This window comes from Meles meles, chromosome 13, assembly GCF_922984935.1.
Source record: "Meles meles chromosome 13, mMelMel3.1 paternal haplotype, whole genome shotgun sequence".
In the NCBI taxonomy this organism is placed as follows: Eukaryota; Metazoa; Chordata; class Mammalia; order Carnivora; family Mustelidae; genus Meles; species Meles meles.
Genome location: NC_060078.1, coordinates 5,542,899 through 5,552,695, shown reverse-complemented (window position 1 = coordinate 5,552,695; position 9,797 = coordinate 5,542,899). Strand labels below are relative to the sequence as shown.

At 47.9% G+C, this 9,797-nt stretch overlaps 1 pseudogene; it reads right to left on the bottom strand.

The window, feature by feature from the left end:
• Positions 1–9,331: 9,331 nt before the first annotated feature.
• On the bottom strand, positions 9,332–9,507 carry LOC123955835 (annotated as a pseudogene).
• Between the last annotated feature and the right edge of the window lie 290 nt (positions 9,508–9,797).

Here is a 9,797-nt window from a genome sequence, read left to right as displayed (position 1 = left end):
AATAAAAAGCAAACGTATGTAATTTCGAATTTTCTCATAGCTGCATTTAAAAAACATGCAAAAGGAACCTGGTGAAATTAATTTTAGTTTTATGTTTCATTTAGCCCTCTATATTGAAATGTCCCTTCCACAAGTAATCAATATAAAAATTATTACCTAGAGTGTTTTACATTCTTTTTCTCATACTAAGCCTTTGGAACCTGGTACATATTGTACACTTCTAGCATATCTCAATTCCAGCCAGCCACCTTTCAAGTGCTCGATGGCCACCCGTGCTGAGTGGGTACTGGACCAGGCAGCATAGCTCGAGGGGACCCTGAGCCAGCCCTGGAAGGGTGAAGGCAGTTTGGATGGGCTGGAAGGGCATGGGAGGAATGCTGAGAGGCAGAAACAGAGAGTCTTTTTCTTTCTTTCTTTCTTCCTTTTTGTTTTTTAAGACTTTATTTATTTATTTGACACACACACACTACACACACACACACACACACACACGGAGAGAGAACAAGCAGAGGGAGCAGGAGAGGGAGAAGCAGACTCCCCGCTCGATCCCAGGACCCTGGGATCATGACCAAAGGCAGACACTTAACCTACTGAACCACTCAGGCTTCCCAAGGAGTCTTTTTCTAATGGTTTCGTAGAATTTGCTAGACACGGGGCTCTGCAACAGACAGGGGCTCTCAGTGACTTAGTAACGGTTGAGTGACTTTGATGTTGAAAGATTAATGTGGGAAGACAAAGAACTGCTGACAAAACTAATGAAGAAATGGCATCAGAAGAGAGGAGCTCTGGGGGTCATGGAGGCCAAACTCTGGGCATATCTAACAATATAATGAATGAGGACACAGCCTTGACCGAGAGACAGAGTGGCATAGGACTGGGTTTTCACCACTGCTGCCTAAGTGACCTTAGACAAGCCATTTCAACTCTCTGAGACTCGGTTTCCTCAGGAAGCCCACCCCTGAAGCAGCACTCTGGTGGGCACAGTGATCTCTTCAAAGGAGCCAGATTCCTAGTGCATGATAAGGAGAAGCTCATCGGACCAGCTCTGACAACCTCTAGGGCCACCAGACAAGGCAGGCTCCATGGACAAGAGGATTTTTTGTCCTACAAGAAGGACAAGAAGGATTTTTTTTTTCCCTAGGGTTTTTGAAACAACAGGTGGCCTCCATCCAAGGCATCTGGCCAAGGAAGGATTGATTTTGCAAAGAGTAGAGACTGACAGGTGGGACAAGGGAGGGGGCAGCCACCAGACAGGGGGGCAGACACAGGCAGTCGTAATACACAGAAGACAGGAGAGAGACAATGCCTTTCCTTTTTCTCACGGAAGTCCCTTTGTGGAGCTCTGGGGTCTGCAAGAAATAATGAGTTGATGGGGTACGAAATACCTCAGCAGCCCAGGCTCTGTCGTACAAAAAAGAAACGGGGACTCATGACTGTCATACGGGTCATTTGAGGGGGAAGAAGGAAAAGTCCCCACAAACCCCCTTAAGGTCTCAGCTTTCCAGTATTTCATACTAAAGTGTGATTTTGGTCTGTATTTATCCAGATAATGGCTTCAACTTTTCATGCACAGATCTGGCCATCAAGGATGTGGACCATTCCCACCAAGATCATTGTGGGAGGAGGCTAGGCTAGAGACTGATTTGGAGCTGATTTTAGGAGGGGAAACAGGTCCAAGTGTCCCAAAGCTCAGGGTTCCAATCACCGGAATGTATGGCTGTCCAGGGAACAGTGGAACGTGTGGTCATGGTGATGGTCTGGGGAATCTGAGTGCCAGACCCACCAGAGAATCTTAGAAACTTAAGACTTCGTCCTTGGGAAGCTGCCAGCGTTTCTGGAAATGGCTGTGCTTTTGGGTGAGAGCAGTTGAGCAAATAAAAGTGCACCTGACACAAAAATCACAAGGCCAGTGCTGTGAGCAAGAGGTCGGCCAACCCCAAGGCCAAGTGTGTCCTTGATGGAAACCTAATTCTCAAGGAGAAAGCCTATAACTGGATGAAGTTCCTTCTTGTCTCCCTAGCTTATAGAAACAGCCAGACTTTCCCCCCTCATTTTCTGTGTGGAATGTTAATTCTTTAAGACCTAACCTGGACCTCATGTGCTTCAGTGTTTCCTTGTGGTGATGCTTTCTGTTGGATGGCGCCATCTTGGATGGAGGGAGAGAATTTCTGCTGTGGCACCTGGGGAGGCACCGGGTTCAACCAAGGCGCTCGACCAACGTTTGTGTAAAGGATGCATTCATATGTTCACCTCCGAACAGTTCTGGTGAAGTGGCCCATGGCACCTCCCACTTCTTCCTTCTGCCTTCATTCCTCATGCCTGGTGGCCCAGCAGGGGCTGGGAGCCTGCCTTTCCCACCAGAGTCTTTGTCCCGCTTTGCTACTCCTACTTTCCACATCGCAGAGAAAATCCAATACACCTGACCAATGTAATCATTCTAGAGTGTTAGGGATTTAACGCTTCACACCCACCCTGAGTGGCCGATGCCAAGGTTCAGGGCTAAACCGGCTGGTTATGAATCAGGATTCTGCCTGTTACTGGCTGTGAGGCTGTGGCCAATTCACTTCATCTGTCTGAGCCTAGTTTTCTTATCTGAAAAACAGGGATGCTAATAATTTTTATAGCTACTTCCTGGGGTCCATAGAGTTACCGGAGAGGAGAAGCAGGATGCTCTTGGCACAGTGGTGGACACACGTCAGCACGCCAGGGCTGTACTCCCGGGCAAGAGTCTGAAACTTATAGACGTGCTTTTCTCGTTCGCCTTCCAGAGTACGTAAGCTTTCTGTTCATTGGCTGGTGCTGGGGGAGGAGGGGGAGGAAGCAGAAGGGAAATTAGGATTTGTTACAGAAAAAACCCACCCTCCATTTTAGGGACATCACTTCAAAACAGGGAGCTGGCCGGACAACTTTCATAAATACAGGGCTAGAGCTTGTATTTTATTTTTTTAAAACGTTTTATTATTTTTTAAAGATTTTATTTATTGATTTGACACGAGAGAGAGAGAGAGAGAGAGAGAGACAGCAAGAGAGGGAATACAAGCAGGGGGACTGGGAGAGGGAGAAGCCGGCTTCCGGCCAAGCAGGGAGCCCGATGTGGGGCTCGACCCCAGGACCCTGGGATCATGACCTGAGCTGAAGGCAGATGCCTGATGACTGAGTCACCCACGTGTCCCTAGAGCTTATATTTTAGACAACAAGGAGAGCGCATACCGGCGACATGACCGTCCATAGTAGCTCACCAGCAGCGAGTGGTAGTGTTGGCGGTGGTGACGGCAGTAGAATCGTCTTCCTCTGGTGCAAGCAACCCAGGGCATGCGACCTGCAGAGAATTTAAAACAGAATAAAGTAAAGCCCAAACCGAGTCTCCTTTTTATGATCACCATGTGTGGATATTTTTAAGCAATCTCTGGTAAAATAGTTCTCCCTGCAAAAAATGATGTGGTTACCCTAAGTTCTCAACTGTGGATTTTTAATAACATATATGTAAACTTTGGGGCACACGTTTGTTACTTACCCTTTCCTAAACATTTATATTCTCTGTGAAAGTTGTTGCGGAGAACTCCCAGTGAGGCAATTGGCCCCCCAAACACATGCTTACCCAGCTTTGCTGTTTATTTCAGGAGTAAATTCATAACGATCTGGAAGTATCCAAGCTCACTTAGGATCCCTGTCTCCAACCCCCGAGGCGCAACATATTCCTTTTTTAAAAAAATGGCATATTGAGGGGCGCCTGGGTGGCTCTGTAGGTTGGGTGTCCTATTCATAATTCCAGCTCCAGTCACGATCTCAGGCTTGTGACATCTAGCCCCAAAACAGGCTCTGTGCTCAGTGGGGAGTTTGCTTGAGATTCTCTCTCTCCCTCTCCCCACCTCAAAAAATGGTGTTAGCAATTTAATGGAATATTATGTAATGGTCAACAAGAAAAAGGTAGATCTATAGAAAATGAAGCAAAAACAATCTCGAATGTACGATGTTCAACGACATAAGAAATAAATGGAACACTTAAAAATATTTGAAAAGGTGACGTGTATCTGTTTTATAAATGAATAGAATATCTCTCAAAGGACAAATAAGAAACGCTAGAAGAAAAAGAGGAAAGGGAGTACCGTGATCATAAAGACAAAGACACATATTTGAGCCGCCTCGATTCCGTCACTGTATGACTGCTGGGAGATTTCATTTAGGTTAAACATTCAGCGCAGCGGAGCAGAGTGTGCATGGCGAGGTGTAGCATTTGTATTGCTGAGCTAACTCACCCACTAACAAATGTTAGTTCACAGATGAAATATTTTACTGAGTCCGAGAAATATTTTCCACACTGGCATTTATTTCTCTTTCTAAATTGTTAATTGTTCATTTTAAAGCTAACGAACTCATCAAGAGGGTAACGGCTATTACTGATTATTATGGGATTCTTAGATGAATAGTTCGGCGGCGCAGAGAGGGGGATTTTAAAAAATGATTTGCTCTGGGTGTCTGATGCCCTGCATGCCTGACTTTGTAATCAGGACATAAAAATGCTTTTCGGGAATTATTTTTATTTTATCCTCACCAGATTTGCTCAGAAGAGCAATTTAATCAACACTTGTAATCGGTCACCTTTGGGGACACTCCAAAGGCTTGGAGTGAATTCAGGAGCATCCTCCTTATTAATCCTATCGATCTGTAAACCATTTTCTCTCCTTACAACAAGCTTCCTTCTTACCGATACTACAATTGTTATAAAAATTCCTTTTATTCTAGGGATGAAAGGCCAAATATACAGGCGCTCCGAGACTATGTCTCGGAATAGTAGAGGCCCAGTAAAAGGAGCACCACCAGCAGGCAGGGCACCCTCGTTCCTTCTGTCAAGGGAGAATTTGCTCAGAGAGAATCTGAGAACCTTCAGAGGGGCATGGAGTCAAAGGGGGAGACCGGTATACAGCCACTCCCAGCTGCTATGTTTTCCTACCATGGATCCTGTTTTCCCGCAAGGGGCAGCGCTGTGCCTGGCCAGGCACCTGCACAGGAAGGCAGTGCCCACTCCCACAATTCACGGCAGGCCAGTCCTTCTCCCCTGGGTGAGCCTTGCATCCTAGAATTGTGAAGCACCCCTCCCCATCTCCTTTCCAAGACTTCATGATGGACCGAGGCATGTGCCAGACGGATTTCAGCCGTGTCGAGGTGTTGTGACCCGCCTGCCTCCTTGGGGGCCAGGAAGGAGCCTGTGCGGCCACAGGTCCTTGTTTGATCACCTTCTGCTTTGAGCCGCATGCTCCCACATACCCCAGCGGGCCACACAAATACGATTTAGTGGGTGTGCCCTTTCGTGAGATTTCTCGAGAAGCACTGCCTTGGGGCAACGGCAATGCTGTTCTTGGCTGTTTGGGAGACATGGGATCTGTGTCATGCAAGGAAAAGGTGGTTTAACCTGTTTCACTGCCTTTGAGCACACCTAGTGGTCCCGTGGCTTCCAGATTAATTTGGGTGAGCAGCGGCCACCTGTGGACAACGTGCAGCTGGCTGACAACCCACCGTCCCTGGACGTGCACCGCTGCAGCTGCCCTCTCTAGCTCAGGTTGACATTCTGTCTTTGTGAGGTGCTCAAAGGGACTGCGGATCTGTCCCCGGGACAGCACTTTTTCTTCTCGAAGCGAAGGGAAGGCTCTGGGGCTCTGGTGTGCTGTGCGGCATGCCATCTACGAGACGTCATAATAAGATGGTTGGGACCCCGTTTCTGGAGAGATGTCACCCCCATGCCTGAGAGTGACGGTGACCGTTTCCAGTAGGTGTGACGCATGAATGACATGTAAGCCCACCGTTCCTCTTGGGGGAATTGTGGGCTCCATTCACTTTCTGCCAAGGTTTCGTGGTCTCTTCCTGGTGTAACGAATTAAAGGGCTGGCAGCGCTGAGGGGTCCAAGCCGCAGCGTAGCCTGTGGTCTGTCACGTGCAGTCGGTCAACAAACACTCGCGGACTATCTCTGTGCTGCATGCGGGGTGTGCTTTCCTTGGCGACACAGAGAGAAGAGCGATGGTAAAGGCTGAAAGAAGTTCCTGTGAACAAAAGCTAGCAGCATTTTGAAGTTACCTCAGGGGGTTATTTAAAGGGAAATGTAGAACAACGTCTTCTGTGTTTCTAAGTGTGCGTGGCCTCATGCCCTCTGAGCTCGTAGCCTTGCCTCTGACATCTGCGGAGCCCAGGGCAGGAGGACCACCGGGGGCCATCGTGTATCCCAGTATTTAGGAATGTAAATCAAGCCTACCAACATTTAAGTAAAACGTGCTGTGTCCTCTGACTTTTAAAAAACACACATTCGGGGTGCCTGGGTGGCTCAGTCATTGGGCATCTGCCTTTGGCTCAGGTCATGGTCTCAGGGTCCTGGGATCGAGCCCTGCGTCGGGCTCCCTGCTCGGTGGAAGTTTGCTCCTGCCTCTTCCACTCCCCCTGCTTGTGCTCCCTCTCTCGATGTCTCTCTCTCTGTCAAAATAGATAAAATCTAAAAAAAAAAAAAAATGCACATTCATAAAGATGAAATGGAAAAATGTGTAAAGCTATAATTTTTACATGACCCAAAGGTAGCAGGTATAAAAAATGGCTAAATTAATTATTATTGCATATGTTTAAATGTTTGAATGACTAACAGCAGGAAGGCATGTAATTTTTTTTAAAAGATTTTATTTATTTACTTGAGAGAGAGAGAGAGCATGAGAGGGGAGAGGGTCAGAGGGAGAAGCAGACTCTCTGCTGAGCAGGGAACCTGATGCAGGACTCGATTCCAGGATCATGACCTGAGCCAAAGGCAGTCACTTAACCAACTGAGCCACCCTGGTTCCCCGAAGGTATGTACTTTTAAAAAAAGATTTATTTGTTAATTTATGTGCATGTAGGGGGAGGGGCAGAGGGAGAGCATCTCTAGCAGACTCCCTGCTGAGGGCAGAGCAAGATGTAGGGCTCAATCTCATCACCCTAAGATCAGGACCTGAGTCGAAACCAAGAGCTGGACACTCAACCCACTGAGTCACCCAGGTGCCCAATGAAGGCATATAATTTGTAATTATTTCATATGTATTTTCTTAAATTTTTGTCTTCATTACGGCATGATCATGAATTCTGTCATTATCGTGAACATGGTCACGTAAGTTTGTTCAATCAACAGCAATGAGCTAAAGGATTTAAAAAATCTAAGTGTATTTAAAATATGCAGCATGCGAGTGTATTTCACAAAATATGAAGTACATCAAGTATATCAAAATTCATTTTTCATCTGTATTTTCAAAGAAAGTTACTTTTTCTTTTTAAAAAATTTTATTTATTTATTTGACAGAGAGACAGAGAGCATAAGTAGGCAGAGAGGCAGGCAGAGAGGGAAGCAGGCTCCCCACTGAGCAGAGAGCCCGATGCGGGACTCGATCCCAGGACCCTGAGATCATGACCTAAGCCAAAGGCAGAGGCTTAACCCACTGAGCCATCCAGCTCCCCGAAAGTTACTTTTCCTTATAAAACATAAAAATTAAAATGGGAGGGAAAATACAGATTATAATTAACATGTGTAAAACTGTTAAAATAAAATTATTTAAAGAAAACTGAATTTTAGTTTAATTTTCTACGACTTAAATCCCAGTAAATATTCGTGCTGTTGATGCTTCCTATTTGTAGCATTCGGCTCTCATCCGGCAGCTAACATAAAGTATGTGTATTTTGCGGCACACTTGTTGTGTAGACACTGGTTGGCGAGTAACAGGTATTGTGAGGTATCTCGCCATGTTTCTTAGCCGCCACATGCAATGGTTGCAAATACCACGCTAATTCTCAAGTAGCTCCAGGACCAGGAATTGAAGCAAAGAAACAGAGGAGTCGTGGCCCTGGAAAGTGACGTGTCGGAGGAGAAAGAGCTGACACGTGAGTTTGCTTGTCTTTTCTCTCCCCTGCGTGCATTACTGGTCAAATCCTTTCTGCGCTCTGAACTACCATCCTGCCTCACATCGGTAGCCCCAAGTACAACCTGCGGAACTTCATGGTCTTTGGACACAGTGGATTTTTCTTTTTTCCCAAGGACATAGGGCAGAAGATACAGAGAAGCTCTGGAGAAGCGGTATCCTGGAGCCTGAGCTGTGTTGATCACAGGAGTGGGTGTTTGGGTGACGAGCGAGACTTTGCCAGCCCTGAGCACTGGATCTCCAGCAGCAGAGGGGGGCGTGTGAGCCTTAGCAACGTTGTTCTTTTGAGTGTGAGCTGTCCAAGGCACGGGTCTCAGGGCAGGATCTCTTTTCCCTCAGTCTCTTGGTAGTGCCAACCTCTCCAATGCAGCAAGATCCCAGGAAGGATTTCCTACTGGGGTGACTTCTGGTACCTTCTGGTGGCTCTGGCCTGCCCACTTCTGGGGGGCGGGGGCCTTGGAAGAGGCCTGGCTTGCCACATGGCTCATTTCTGTCCTTCTTGGAACAGTTCAGTGTTGGGGTTGAAGTAAAGGTTGTACACTTGGCTGGGAATGAGTATCCTTGTGTGGTCTGCATGAAGTTGCAGTCTGTGTTAGTCTTGTCCAGAGGTACACTGCAGCGGAATATCTGCTCTCACCCTGGTTTTAAAGATTTTATTTATTTATTTGAGAGAGAGAGAGACAGAAGGAGAGAGAGAATCCCAAGCAGACTCTGATCTAAGCGTGGAGCCCAATGCCGGGTCCGATCTCACGACCCTGAGATCATGACCTGAGCTGAAACCAAGAGTCCGATGCTCAACCAACCGAGCCACCCAGGTGCCCTCTTACCCTGGTTTAGACCCTCGCTCCCAGGCTAGTAGTGGGAAGGACGTGCCTGGTGCTGATGCCTGATGGCGCTTCTGCAGGAAATTCACAGTTGCCACGATGGTCTGATGCTTTTGTCTGCCTCGTTGCTGATTTCAAAGCTGAACCGGACCATTCTGTGAATATCGTGTGCAGAAGAAGTCATGCTCCACGGAGTACAGGGGCGTAGCGACAGGACTCTTGTCCCAGCCAACGACGTCTATCCCGTGTCTGTACCATAGGTCCTGCAGGGAAGAAGATGGGCGGTCACACAGGCTTAAGCAGTCAGCAGGGACCACAGTGAGAAGGCGGCGGGCCAGGCGCATCTAACACCCTCTGGGCCTCTTTTCCCACTCAGCCCGGCTCTCAGCCCCACTCCAGAACCTGCTAGGTGGTTCTCCCTCATGACTTGGCACAGCTGACCTGGCCTTCGCCTTCTCTGCTCTTGCCCTGGAGTCCTATTTGCTGGATCTTCTTTCCCCAGACCCTGAGCTCTGTCATCGCCTCCCCACTGCTCATTTCCCCTGGACTCGCGATTCCTCTCCTGGCTGGTTACGTTATTCCAGCAGCTTCCCTGGACATGGGGAAGAGGTTTGAAATCCTTGCTCCTGAGGATCTGACAGATCGAGACGGACTTTCCCATCTAGAGAAAGAGCATACAGGCAGTTCCCCTCCCCGCCCCCATGAGCAATAATCGTGCCTCGGATAAACCTCACTGGCCACGATACTGCCACTGTGCAAAGCTTGAAAGTTTGTTTTTTGTTTTTTTTTTAAAGTGAATGCACGGGCAGACGTAAGACCCACACAACATTTTGGGCGGGTGTCCACGCTGCAAAGGCTCACCGGGGAGAGTAGTGGCAGGACGCCATGGCCGCCCGCCCCACAGGGCCCTGCTGGCCACTGTCCCTCTGATCACCTGGCAGGCTCACCCTTCGAGAAGGCTCCAAGGTTCTTACAATGAAAATGCATGACCTTACGCAACGGCCCCCATTCTTCATTTGTCTGCTCCGCAAACTGAGCTTTATGCCTGGTGAC